The following is a 12,995-nucleotide window of genomic DNA, read 5'->3' on the forward strand; positions in this document are numbered from 1 at the left end:
ATGGCTGTTGGCGATGTATGCAACTTGCTCTGCGTGAACACATCTACCGACCCCTTCCCCTACACACACGGGCACATACACACACACACACACATAGCCATTGGAGCTATGCAGAGCTAATCAGAAAGATTGGTAATCATTAGAACATGAAAGATATGTGTTCATTTTTTATTAAACTTGTGGACTCCCGCAGAAACGGAGGGACTCACATCTCTAATTGAGGCTTGCTTACCTCTATACAAATGTGTTTGCTGGCTGTCTTTCTTCAACTGGTATGTGCGGTTGTGTCTGTCTTTGTCTTTCAACACGCCTGGCACGTTTACATTATCAAAGAGATGATTGTATGGAGATGGGGAACACCCCTCCGTTGCATTGTGAACTTGAACAGTCTTTTCACCAAAGCAGCTACATGCGACATTGCAAGGTTTTTGTCAGTCTTTGCCTGAAAACATTAGGCCTTCCTCTCGAACTCTTTTTCACTCCTTCTGTGGAAGACTTCAATTATGAGGATTTATCCCGTCATAAAAGGTTCTCTGTAGATGGTGCAACTCTGGCTTCTCTTCCCCGTGCTTTTTGAAAATAATCCGCCCGAGGCCCTGATGAGGTTTGAACTCATGACCCCTGGTTTACGAGACCAGTGCTCTGCCTCTGAGCTACAAGGCCACCTGCTGCTTGCTCACAGCCAACAACAGAAAGTGCAAAGAAACCATGGGTTATACCTAGGTAGATCTCCAGGCATATGAATTTCTGGTTGTGTAAAAATGGCTGTATATCTCTGCATGTGTTCAGTACGTCATCATACATCTGATTTGCGAAAGCGTGTGTGCTTATGTTGGTGATACATTGTCGGTATGCGTTTGAGTATGTACTTTTATGGGTATGTATGTATTGAGTAGGATGCTGAACAGGTTCATGAGTTTAGATAGCAGGTCAGAATGATGGCAAAAGGAACATGTAAAAGGCAGACAACTAAAAGAAAAAAGAATTTGGGATGTAAGCTTGGGAATTTACTAACTGCGCTGATTTTGGCTCCTATAATAGTAAAGAATGGAAACCTACGAGGAAAGTCTTTGACTAATTTCATTCTCCGCCTGCACCAATGAACTTATTTTTACATCTCTATTTCCATATCTGTACTCATTCCTGTCTTTCACAGGGAGGTTGAAAGACTTTGGTCTATGTTTAAATGCAGACTATAAAGAAAGAATACGACGAAGGTGGGATTCGAACCCACGCGTGCAGAGCACAATGGATTAGCAGTCCATCGCCTTAACCACTCGGCCACCTCGTCTGTTTGGGAACGGTGCTCGAGTCCCATGCTTAAAGAAGAGATAAAACAATGGTGGTGCAAAGTCAGTGAAAAATAGATCATGTTTGTCATAGTAGAAACAAGATCGTTGACTTGTTCTTCCTTACCCGGCCATTGATAGATAAACACATCAAGTTGAAGTTCAGAAAAATATAACAAGAGCTCCTGGAGGGTTCACAACACTAATCCAGAGGAAGGTGCTTGAGCTTCCGTATGGCACACCATTAGTAGTAAAACCAGCATAACGCAAGCTCCAGTTTCCCAGTGTTTGGCATCATTCAACGTTTCCAGCCAAGATCAAAGTTCAGATGCTGCTGCTTCCTGTGATGTCATTGAATTTAAATGGTGAGTGATGGCAATAACCCTTTTCCAATTAAATTTTGCCACATCAACGTCCCTGAAAATAGAGAAAGGCGTGCAACCCAGAACCGCTGTACTGTTCAATAGAGTAAGGGCTTCACCGTGATCATCTGCATCTGTCATCACAAGATTATCAAGGTCTTTTTCTTGAAGAAATTAGGTCCAGAAAGCCGACCTTCCCCACAGACTATTCAGACACCTTGCGCTTGTGGCTTTGTTATAGGCCCGAATCCATTGGTAAAAGGTTGCACAGGTACAATGTGCAATATCAGTTCCTATTCAACAATGTTCAAGAAAATTACCATTTGGAGGCCCTGATGAGGATCGAACTCACGACCCCTGGTTTACAAGACCAGTGCTCTGCCACTGAGCTACAGAGCCCCTCAGGTTATGACGCATAACAGCAACACAACGAGCACACAACATGATGTTTACTGGGTAGACATATTTGAAGGGTGTGTGAGAATGTATGTATATGATTGTGATTTGACCTGTTTTTTTCTGGCCGATTTTTTGAGGAGCAGCTAATTTGTGCGTATTCCGCGCAATTTTAGGGTGACTAATGAGGAGATGTGATGCGTGAAAGTTGAAAAAAACATGTACATGGCAGCAGAGAGACAATATGGATATTACCTTTGCTTTTTTAAATTTCTATCCGGATTCTGGCTCAAAGGGTAGTCAAGCACAGCAGATTGCATTCCTGCCAGTAACACGACAACCTTGTTTGTGTCCTTCTTAATCAACTAACATGCATATTTTCACTTTTGTCTGTATGTTCTTTGAAAGCCAATGGCAATGGTGCTTAGAGCAATGCAGATGTTTAAAAAAGATTTCAAAAGTTAAAATCGACGAAGGTGGGATTCGAACCCACGCGTGTACAGCAGATTAGCAGTCCATCGCCTTAACCACTCGGCCACCTCGTCTACAGGGATTATGTTAGGCATTCAAGTCTTTACAGGTAATAACACAAACATCTTCAAAATAGAACCACAATGCGTTCCTTGTTGAGGTACATCCAGCCGTTTGCAGGAAAACTGCCTCACTTGCTGTTGAGAAAAATTCATCAAAGTCCTGGGGTGTTTATAGGCATCGCCAAGATGACATTGGGAGGTGTTTCAATTGACACGTGTTGAATATGAGGAAGAGCATCATGCTGGCTCCAGTGGCACTGCCTGCAGCATGACAAAAATGTAGAAGGGACATTTGACTGCACCATTGGCTGAACATCAGTGGCAAAGTGTATATCAGGCTAAAAGGTAAGCTCCAGTGGCACAATATGGGCACTACAAGGCACCCATAATTTGGTGTCAGCTAAAAAGACAATGCCAGAGCTTGTGGGTGCGTTTGTACACTTGTGTGTGTGTTTGTGGGTGTAGTTTCATGTCGAAAACCAAAACACAGCAGCTCCAGTGGCGCAATCGGTTAGCGCGCGGTACTTATACAGCAGTACATGCAGTGAGCAATGCCGAGGTTGTGAGTTCAAGCCTCACCTGGAGCAACTTTGGAACTTTTTACTAATTCACCTCAAAACTGAATTATTGAACCAATACATGTTCTGGACATTTTTTGGTTCACCTCAAGGTTTCCTTGATTGTCAGTTAATGTTGTATGACAGCTCCTCTGCCTTTTAGACATGGAATACTCATTGCAAGTTATTTATGGGGTGTTTGCGCTTTAAATACAGCTACGGAGGGTTTTTGAAAATAGAACAGAAAATAAAAAATGTCAACTGTTATTATACTCCATTTTCTGCTGAGCACCACTTACGGAAGACATTTGTAAAGGTAGAAAAAGGGTTACTGGAGTAGGATCCAGGAGACAATATCAACTTACAAAGATTAATGTTGTCTATTTACTGCATTATCGCCTTTGAAGCAAACCTCTGAGAATAAATACCCTTTCACTAATCAGGCAGTCACTTTGATAAAATCAAGCAGAACAAGGATGCTGATAGGAACTCGCCTCATTTGCATATGGGCTAGGGCTTCTGGGAGCCATGAGAATTAGGAGTTGAAGGTTTTGCAGATCGAGATTGCTAAAGGGCTGGGCATTTGCACAGACCTCTCCATGCCTGATTGGTGCCGAAGGTTAGTTGCAAGTGGTCCCCTGCTCACCCTACCTTCCACAGGGCCATGCCCAGTTAGGCCCCTCAGGGCTAGGCCCGGCAGGGCTAAGCCCGGCGTTTGTCAGGCGAAGTGCCTGGACCCCTGCTCCTCATACCTCAGAATCTGGTCTAGCTATTGCAGACATAGGGAATGGTGCTTATATCCCATTGACAGCGCCCACAAGCTGCATACTAATAGCCAATGATGTGTGAATGCGGTCAGGGTAGCAGACATATAGAACAATTGGGTGGGTTCGCTTCCGAACTGGATGCACAGGAGCAGGAGAGAATGGCTGTTGGCGATGTATGCAACTTGCTCTGCGTGAACACATCTACCGACCCCTTCCCCTACACACACGGGCACATACACACACACACACACATAGCCATTGGAGCTATGCAGAGCTAATCAGAAAGATTGGTAATCATTAGAACATGAAAGATATGTGTTCATTTTTTATTAAACTTGTGGACTCCCGCAGAAACGGAGGGACTCACATCTCTAATTGAGGCTTGCTTACCTCTATACAAATGTGTTTGCTGGCTGTCTTTCTTCAACTGGTATGTGCGGTTGTGTCTGTCTTTGTCTTTCAACACGCCTGGCACGTTTACATTATCAAAGAGATGATTGTATGGAGATGGGGAACACCCCTCCGTTGCATTGTGAACTTGAACAGTCTTTTCACCAAAGCAGCTACATGCGACATTGCAAGGTTTTTGTCAGTCTTTGCCTGAAAACATTAGGCCTTCCTCTCGAACTCTATTTCACTCCTTCTGTGGAAGACTTCAATTATGAGGATTTATCCCGTCATAAAAGGTTCTCTGTAGATGGTGCAACTCTGGCTTCTCTTCCCCGTGCTTTTTGAAAATAATCCGCCCGAGGCCCTGATGAGGTTTGAACTCATGACCCCTGGTTTACGAGACCAGTGCTCTGCCTCTGAGCTACAAGGCCACCTGCTGCTTGCTCACAGCCAACAACAGAAAGTGCAAAGAAACCATGGGTTATACCTAGGTAGATCTCCAGGCATATGAATTTCTGGTTGTGTAAAAATGGCTGTATATCTCTGCATGTGTTCAGTACGTCATCATACATCTGATTTGCGAAAGCGTGTGTGCTTATGTTGGTGATACATTGTCGGTATGCGTTTGAGTATGTACTTTTATGGGTATGTATGTATTGAGTAGGATGCTGAACAGGTTCATGAGTTTAGATAGCAGGTCAGAATGATGGCAAAAGGAACATGTAAAAGGCAGACAACTAAAAGAAAAAAGAATTTGGGATGTAAGCTTGGGAATTTACTAACTGCGCTGATTTTGGCTCCTATAATAGTAAAGAATGGAAACCTACGAGGAAAGTCTTTGACTAATTTCATTCTCCGCCTGCACCAATGAACTTATTTTTACATCTCTATTTCCATATCTGTACTCATTCCTGTCTTTCACAGGGAGGTTGAAAGACTTTGGTCTATGTTTAAATGCAGACTATAAAGAAAGAATACGACGAAGGTGGGATTCGAACCCACGCGTGCAGAGCACAATGGATTAGCAGTCCATCGCCTTAACCACTCGGCCACCTCGTCTGTTTGGGAGCGGTGCTCGAGTCCCATGCTTAAAGAAGAGATAAAACAATGGTGGTGCAAAGTCAGTGAAAAATAGATCATGTTTGTCATAGTAGAAACAAGATCGTTGACTCGTTCTTCCTTACCCGGCCATTGATAGATAAACACATCAAGTTGAAGTTCAGAAAAATATAACAAGAGCTCCTGGAGGGTTCACAACACTAATCCAGAGGAAGGTGCTTGAGCTTCCGTATGGCACACCATTAGTAGTAAAACCAGCATAACGCAAGCTCCAGTTTCCCAGTGTTTGGCATCATTCAACGTTTCCAGCCAAGATCAAAGTTCAGATGCTGCTGCTTCCTGTGATGTCATTGAATTTAAATGGTGAGTGATGGCAATAACCCTTTTCCAATTAAATTTTGCCACATCAACGTCCCTGAAAATAGAGAAAGGCGTGCAACCCAGAACCGCTGTACTGTTCAATAGAGTAAGGGCTTCACCGTGATCATCTGCATCTGTCATCACAAGATTATCAAGGTCTTTTTCTTGAAGAAATTAGGTCCAGAAAGCCGACCTTCCCCACAGACTATTCAGACACCTTGCGCTTGTGGCTTTGTTATAGGCCCGAATCCATTGGTAAAAGGTTGCACAGGTACAATGTGCAATATCAGTTCATATTCAACAATGTTCAAGAAAATTACCATTTGGAGGCCCTGATGAGGATCGAACTCACGACCCCTGGTTTACAAGACCAGTGCTCTGCCACTGAGCTACAGAGCCCCTCAGGTTATGACGCATAACAGCAACACAACGAGCACACAACATGATGTTTACTGGGTAGACATATTTGAAGGGTGTGTGAGAATGTATGTATATGATTGTGATTTGACCTGTTTTTTTCTGGCCGATTTTTTGAGGAGCAGCTAATTTGTGCGTATTCCGCGCAATTTTAGGGTGACTAATGAGGAGATGTGATGCGTGAAAGTTGAAAAAAACATGTACATGGCAGCAGAGAGACAATATGGATATTACCTTTGCTTTTTTAAATTTCTATCCGGATTCTGGCTCAAAGGGTAGTCAAGCACAGCAGATTGCATTCCTGCCAGTAACACGACAACCTTGTTTGTGTCCTTCTTAATCAACTAACATGCATATTTTCACTTTTGTCTGTATGTTCTTTGAAAGCCAATGGCAATGGTGCTTAGAGCAATGCAGATGTTTAAAAAAGATTTCAAAAGTTAAAATCGACGAAGGTGGGATTCGAACCCACGCGTGTACAGCAGATTAGCAGTCCATCGCCTTAACCACTCGGCCACCTCGTCTACAGGGATTATGTTAGGCATTCAAGTCTTTACAGGTAATAACACAAACATCTTCAAAATAGAACCACAATGCGTTCCTTGTTGAGGTACATCCAGCCGTTTGCAGGAAAACTGCCTCACTTGCTGTTGAGAAAAATTCATCAAAGTCCTGGGGTGTTTATAGGCATCGCCAAGATGACATTGGGAGGTGTTTCAATTGACACGTGTTGAATATGAGGAAGAGCATCATGCTGGCTCCAGTGGCACTGCCTGCAGCATGACAAAAATGTAGAAGGGACATTTGACTGCACCATTGGCTGAACATCAGTGGCAAAGTGTATATCAGGCTAAAAGGTAAGCTCCAGTGGCACAATATGGGCACTACAAGGCACCCATAATTTGGTGTCAGCTAAAAAGACAATGCCAGAGCTTGTGGGTGCTTTTGTACACTTGTGTGTGTGTTTGTGGGTGTAGTTTCATGTCGAAAACCAGAACACAGCATCTCCAGTGGCGCAATCGGTTAGCGCGCGGTACTTATACAGCAGTACATGCAGTGAGCAATGCCGAGGTTGTGAGTTCAAGCCTCACCTGGAGCAACTTTGGAACTTTTTACTAATTCACCTCAAAACTGAATTATTGAACCAATAAATGTTCTGGACATTTTTTGGTTCACCTCAAGGTTTCCTTGATTGTCAGTTAATGTTGTATGACAGCTCCTCTGCCTTTTAGACATGGAATACTCATTGCAAGTTATTTATGGGGTGTTTGCGCTTTAAATACAGCTACGGAGGGTTTTTGAAAATAGAACAGAAAATAAAAAATGTCAACTGTCATTATACTCCATTTTCTGCTGAGCACCACTTACGGAAGACATTTGTAAAGGTAGAAAAAGGGTTACTGGAGTAGGATCCAGGAGACAATATCAACTTACAAAGATTAATGTTGTCTATTTACTGCATTATCGCCTTTGAAGCAAACCTCTGAGAATAAATACCCTTTCACTAATCAGGCAGTCACTTTGATAAAATCAAGCAGAACAAGGATGCTGATAGGAACTCGCCTCATTTGCATATGGGCTAGGGCTTCTGGGAGCCATGAGAATTAGGAGTTGAAGGTTTTGCAGATCGAGATTGCTAAAGGGCTGGGCATTTGCACAGACCTCTCCATGCCTGATTGGTGCCGAAGGTTAGTTGCAAGTGGTCCCCTGCTCACCCTACCTTACACAGGGCCATGCCCAGTTAGGCCCCTCAGGGCTAGGCCCGGCAGGGCTAAGCCCGGCGTTTGTCAGGCGAAGTGCCTGGACCCCTGCTCCTCATACCTCAGAATCTGGTCTAGCTATTGCAGACATAGGGAATGGTGCTTATATCCCATTGACAGCGCCCACAAGCTGCATACTAATAGCCAATGATGTGTGAATGCGGTCAGGGTAGCAGACATATAGAACAATTGGGTGGGTTCGCTTCCGAACTGGATGCACAGGAGCAGGAGAGAATGGCTGTTGGCGATGTATGCAACTTGCTCTGCGTGAACACATCTACCGACCCCTTCCCCTACACACACGGGCACATACACACACACACACACATAGCCATTGGAGCTATGCAGAGCTAATCAGAAAGATTGGTAATCATTAGAACATGAAAGATATGTGTTCATTTTTTATTAAACTTGTGGACTCCCGCAGAAACGGAGGGACTCACATCTCTAATTGAGGCTTGCTTACCTCTATACAAATGTGTTTGCTGGCTGTCTTTCTTCAACTGGTATGTGCGGTTGTGTCTGTCTTTGTCTTTCAACACGCCTGGCACGTTTACATTATCAAAGAGATGATTGTATGGAGATGGGGAACACCCCTCCGTTGCATTGTGAACTTGAACAGTCTTTTCACCAAAGCAGCTACATGCGACATTGCAAGGTTTTTGTCAGTCTTTGCCTGAAAACATTAGGCCTTCCTCTCGAACTCTATTTCACTCCTTCTGTGGAAGACTTCAATTATGAGGATTTATCCCGTCATAAAAGGTTCTCTGTAGATGGTGCAACTCTGGCTTCTCTTCCCCGTGCTTTTTGAAAATAATCCGCCCGAGGCCCTGATGAGGTTTGAACTCATGACCCCTGGTTTACGAGACCAGTGCTCTGCCTCTGAGCTACAAGGCCACCTGCTGCTTGCTCACAGCCAACAACAGAAAGTGCAAAGAAACCATGGGTTATACCTAGGTAGATCTCCAGGCATATGAATTTCTGGTTGTGTAAAAATGGCTGTATATCTCTGCATGTGTTCAGTACGTCATCATACATCTGATTTGCGAAAGCGTGTGTGCTTATGTTGGTGATACATTGTCGGTATGCGTTTGAGTATGTACTTTTATGGGTATGTATGTATTGAGTAGGATGCTGAACAGGTTCATGAGTTTAGATAGCAGGTCAGAATGATGGCAAAAGGAACATGTAAAAGGCAGACAACTAAAAGAAAAAAGAATTTGGGATGTAAGCTTGGGAATTTACTAACTGCGCTGATTTTGGCTCCTATAATAGTAAAGAATGGAAACCTACGAGGAAAGTCTTTGACTAATTTCATTCTCCGCCTGCACCAATGAACTTATTTTTACATCTCTATTTCCATATCTGTACTCATTCCTGTCTTTCACAGGGAGGTTGAAAGACTTTGGTCTATGTTTAAATGCAGACTATAAAGAAAGAATACGACGAAGGTGGGATTCGAACCCACGCCTGCAGAGCACAATGGATTAGCAGTCCATCGCCTTAACCACTCGGCCACCTCGTCTGTTTGGGAGCGGTGCTCGAGTCCCATGCTTAAAGAAGAGATAAAACAATGGTGGTGCAAAGTCAGTGAAAAATAGATCATGTTTGTCATAGTAGAAACAAGATCGTTGACTCGTTCTTCCTTACCCGGCCATTGATAGATAAACACATCAAGTTGAAGTTCAGAAAAATATAACAAGAGCTCCTGGAGGGTTCACAACACTAATCCAGAGGAAGGTGCTTGAGCTTCCGTATGGCACACCATTAGTAGTAAAACCAGCATAACGCAAGCTCCAGTTTCCCAGTGTTTGGCATCATTCAACGTTTCCAGCCAAGATCAAAGTTCAGATGCTGCTGCTTCCTGTGATGTCATTGAATTTAAATGGTGAGTGATGGCAATAACCCTTTTCCAATTAAATTTTGCCACATCAACGTCCCTGAAAATAGAGAAAGGCGTGCAACCCAGAACCGCTGTACTGTTCAATAGAGTAAGGGCTTCACCGTGATCATCTGCATCTGTCATCACAAGATTATCAAGGTCTTTTTCTTGAAGAAATTAGGTCCAGAAAGCCGACCTTCCCCACAGACTATTCAGACACCTTGCGCTTGTGGCTTTGTTATAGGCCCGAATCCATTGGTAAAAGGTTGCACAGGTACAATGTGCAATATCAGTTCATATTCAACAATGTTCAAGAAAATTACCATTTGGAGGCCCTGATGAGGATCGAACTCACGACCCCTGGTTTACAAGACCAGTGCTCTGCCACTGAGCTACAGAGCCCCTCAGGTTATGACGCATAACAGCAACACAACGAGCACACAACATGATGTTTACTGGGTAGACATATTTGAAGGGTGTGTGAGAATGTATGTATATGATTGTGATTTGACCTGTTTTTTTCTGGCCGATTTTTTGAGGAGCAGCTAATTTGTGCGTATTCCGCGCAATTTTAGGGTGACTAATGAGGAGATGTGATGCGTGAAAGTTGAAAAAAACATGTACATGGCAGCAGAGAGACAATATGGATATTACCTTTGCTTTTTTAAATTTCTATCCGGATTCTGGCTCAAAGGGTAGTCAAGCACAGCAGATTGCATTCCTGCCAGTAACACGACAACCTTGTTTGTGTCCTTCTTAATCAACTAACATGCATATTTTCACTTTTGTCTGTATGTTCTTTGAAAGCCAATGGCAATGGTGCTTAGAGCAATGCAGATGTTTAAAAAAGATTTCAAAAGTTAAAATCGACGAAGGTGGGATTCGAACCCACGCGTGTACAGCAGATTAGCAGTCCATCGCCTTAACCACTCGGCCACCTCGTCTACAGGGATTATGTTAGGCATTCAAGTCTTTACAGGTAATAACACAAACATCTTCAAAATAGAACCACAATGCGTTCCTTGTTGAGGTACATCCAGCCGTTTGCAGGAAAACTGCCTCACTTGCTGTTGAGAAAAATTCATCAAAGTCCTGGGGTGTTTATAGGCATCGCCAAGATGACATTGGGAGGTGTTTCAATTGACACGTGTTGAATATGAGGAAGAGCATCATGCTGGCTCCAGTGGCACTGCCTGCAGCATGACAAAAATGTAGAAGGGACATTTGACTGCACCATTGGCTGAACATCAGTGGCAAAGTGTATATCAGGCTAAAAGGTAAGCTCCAGTGGCACAATATGGGCACTACAAGGCACCCATAATTTGGTGTCAGCTAAAAAGACAATGCCAGAGCTTGTGGGTGCTTTTGTACACTTGTGTGTGTGTTTGTGGGTGTAGTTTCATGTCGAAAACCAGAACACAGCAGCTCCAGTGGCGCAATCGGTTAGCGCGCGGTACTTATACAGCAGTACATGCAGTGAGCAATGCCGAGGTTGTGAGTTCAAGCCTCACCTGGAGCAACTTTGGAACTTTTTACTAATTCACCTCAAAACTGAATTATTGAACCAATAAATGTTCTGGACATTTTTTGGTTCACCTCAAGGTTTCCTTGATTGTCAGTTAATGTTGTATGACAGCTCCTCTGCCTTTTAGACATGGAATACTCATTGCAAGTTATTTATGGGGTGTTTGCGCTTTAAATACAGCTACGGAGGGTTTTTGAAAATAGAACAGAAAATAAAAAATGTCAACTGTCATTATACTCCATTTTCTGCTGAGCACCACTTACGGAAGACATTTGTAAAGGTAGAAAAAGGGTTACTGGAGTAGGATCCAGGAGACAATATCAACTTACAAAGATTAATGTTGTCTATTTACTGCATTATCGCCTTTGAAGCAAACCTCTGAGAATAAATACCCTTTCACTAATCAGGCAGTCACTTTGATAAAATCAAGCAGAACAAGGATGCTGATAGGAACTCGCCTCATTTGCATATGGGCTAGGGCTTCTGGGAGCCATGAGAATTAGGAGTTGAAGGTTTTGCAGATCGAGATTGCTAAAGGGCTGGGCATTTGCACAGACCTCTCCATGCCTGATTGGTGCCGAAGGTTAGTTGCAAGTGGTCCCCTGCTCACCCTACCTTACACAGGGCCATGCCCAGTTAGGCCCCTCAGGGCTAGGCCCGGCAGGGCTAAGCCCGGCGTTTGTCAGGCGAAGTGCCTGGACCCCTGCTCCTCATACCTCAGAATCTGGTCTAGCTATTGCAGACATAGGGAATGGTGCTTATATCCCATTGACAGCGCCCACAAGCTGCATACTAATAGCCAATGATGTGTGAATGCGGTCAGGGTAGCAGACATATAGAACAATTGGGTGGGTTCGCTTCCGAACTGGATGCACAGGAGCGGGAGAGAATGGCTGTTGGCGATGTATGCAACTTGCTCTGCGTGAACACATCTACCGACCCCTTCCCCTACACACACGGGCACATACACACACACACACACATAGCCATTGGAGCTATGCAGAGCTAATCAGAAAGATTGGTAATCATTAGAACATGAAAGATATGTGTTAATTTTTTATTAAACTTGTGGACTCCCGCAGAAACGGAGGGACTCACATCTCTAATTGAGGCTTGCTTACCTCTATACAAATGTGTTTGCTGGCTGTCTTTCTTCAACTGGTATGTGCGGTTGTGTCTGTCTTTGTCTTTCAACACGCCTGGCACGTTTACATTATCAAAGAGATGATTGTATGGAGATGGGGAACACCCCTCCGTTGCATTGTGAACTTGAACAGTCTTTTCACCAAAGCAGCTACATGCAAGGTTTTTGTCAGTCTTTGCCTGAAAACATTAGGCCTTCCTCTCGAACTCTATTTCACTCCTTCTGTGGAAGACTTCAATTATGAGGATTTATCCCGTCATAAAAGGTTCTCTGTAGATGGTCCAACTCTGGCTTCTCTTCCCCGTGCTTTTTGAAAATAATCCGCCCAAGGCCCTGATGAGGTTTGAACTCATGACCCCTGGTTTACGAGACCAGTGCTCTGCCACTGAGCTACAAGGCCACCTGCTGCTTGCTCACAGCCAACAACAGAAAGTGCAAAGAAACCATGGGTTTTACCTAGGTAGATCTCCAGGTATATGAATTTCTGGTTGTGTAAAAATGGCTGTATATCTCTGCATGTGTTCAGTACGTCATCATACATCTGATTTGCGAAA

General features: G+C 43.7%; 16 non-coding genes across 16 annotated transcripts; 3 read left to right on the forward strand and 13 right to left on the reverse strand.

Moving 5' to 3' along the window:
• Window positions 1-591: 591 nt before the first annotated feature.
• Window positions 592-663, reverse strand: TRNAT-CGU (transfer RNA threonine (anticodon CGU)). The gene has a single exon. It is a non-coding gene; the product is annotated as a tRNA-Thr (tRNA).
• A 546-nt stretch (window positions 664-1,209) lies between these two features.
• TRNAS-GCU (transfer RNA serine (anticodon GCU)) lies at window positions 1,210-1,291 on the reverse strand. Its single transcript has one exon. It is a non-coding gene; the product is annotated as a tRNA-Ser (tRNA).
• A 687-nt stretch (window positions 1,292-1,978) lies between these two features.
• TRNAT-UGU (transfer RNA threonine (anticodon UGU)) lies at window positions 1,979-2,050 on the reverse strand. The gene has a single exon. It is a non-coding gene; the product is annotated as a tRNA-Thr (tRNA).
• Window positions 2,051-2,515: 465 nt separating this feature from the next.
• TRNAS-GCU (transfer RNA serine (anticodon GCU)) lies at window positions 2,516-2,592 on the reverse strand. The gene has a single exon. It is a non-coding gene; the product is annotated as a tRNA-Ser (tRNA).
• Window positions 2,593-3,072: 480 nt separating this feature from the next.
• On the forward strand, window positions 3,073-3,167 carry TRNAI-UAU (transfer RNA isoleucine (anticodon UAU)). Its single transcript has 2 exons — window positions 3,073-3,110; window positions 3,132-3,167. It is a non-coding gene; the product is annotated as a tRNA-Ile (tRNA).
• Window positions 3,168-4,653: 1,486 nt separating this feature from the next.
• Window positions 4,654-4,725, reverse strand: TRNAT-CGU (transfer RNA threonine (anticodon CGU)). The gene has a single exon. It is a non-coding gene; the product is annotated as a tRNA-Thr (tRNA).
• A 546-nt stretch (window positions 4,726-5,271) lies between these two features.
• TRNAS-GCU (transfer RNA serine (anticodon GCU)) lies at window positions 5,272-5,353 on the reverse strand. Its single transcript has one exon. It is a non-coding gene; the product is annotated as a tRNA-Ser (tRNA).
• Window positions 5,354-6,040: 687 nt separating this feature from the next.
• TRNAT-UGU (transfer RNA threonine (anticodon UGU)) lies at window positions 6,041-6,112 on the reverse strand. The gene has a single exon. It is a non-coding gene; the product is annotated as a tRNA-Thr (tRNA).
• Window positions 6,113-6,577: 465 nt separating this feature from the next.
• Window positions 6,578-6,654, reverse strand: TRNAS-GCU (transfer RNA serine (anticodon GCU)). Its single transcript has one exon. It is a non-coding gene; the product is annotated as a tRNA-Ser (tRNA).
• Window positions 6,655-7,134: 480 nt separating this feature from the next.
• TRNAI-UAU (transfer RNA isoleucine (anticodon UAU)) lies at window positions 7,135-7,229 on the forward strand. The gene is made up of 2 exons: window positions 7,135-7,172; window positions 7,194-7,229. It is a non-coding gene; the product is annotated as a tRNA-Ile (tRNA).
• Window positions 7,230-8,715: 1,486 nt separating this feature from the next.
• On the reverse strand, window positions 8,716-8,787 carry TRNAT-CGU (transfer RNA threonine (anticodon CGU)). Its single transcript has one exon. It is a non-coding gene; the product is annotated as a tRNA-Thr (tRNA).
• A 546-nt stretch (window positions 8,788-9,333) lies between these two features.
• On the reverse strand, window positions 9,334-9,415 carry TRNAS-GCU (transfer RNA serine (anticodon GCU)). Its single transcript has one exon. It is a non-coding gene; the product is annotated as a tRNA-Ser (tRNA).
• A 687-nt stretch (window positions 9,416-10,102) lies between these two features.
• On the reverse strand, window positions 10,103-10,174 carry TRNAT-UGU (transfer RNA threonine (anticodon UGU)). The gene has a single exon. It is a non-coding gene; the product is annotated as a tRNA-Thr (tRNA).
• Window positions 10,175-10,639: 465 nt separating this feature from the next.
• On the reverse strand, window positions 10,640-10,716 carry TRNAS-GCU (transfer RNA serine (anticodon GCU)). Its single transcript has one exon. It is a non-coding gene; the product is annotated as a tRNA-Ser (tRNA).
• Window positions 10,717-11,196: 480 nt separating this feature from the next.
• TRNAI-UAU (transfer RNA isoleucine (anticodon UAU)) lies at window positions 11,197-11,291 on the forward strand. The gene is made up of 2 exons: window positions 11,197-11,234; window positions 11,256-11,291. It is a non-coding gene; the product is annotated as a tRNA-Ile (tRNA).
• Window positions 11,292-12,769: 1,478 nt separating this feature from the next.
• Window positions 12,770-12,841, reverse strand: TRNAT-CGU (transfer RNA threonine (anticodon CGU)). The gene has a single exon. It is a non-coding gene; the product is annotated as a tRNA-Thr (tRNA).
• Between the last annotated feature and the right edge of the window lie 154 nt (window positions 12,842-12,995).

Source organism: Ambystoma mexicanum, unplaced genomic scaffold (genome assembly GCF_040938575.1).
Source record: "Ambystoma mexicanum isolate Mex_15411 unplaced genomic scaffold, UKY_AmexF1_1 Mex_scaf46, whole genome shotgun sequence".
NCBI classification, from domain to species: Eukaryota; Metazoa; Chordata; class Amphibia; order Caudata; family Ambystomatidae; genus Ambystoma; species Ambystoma mexicanum.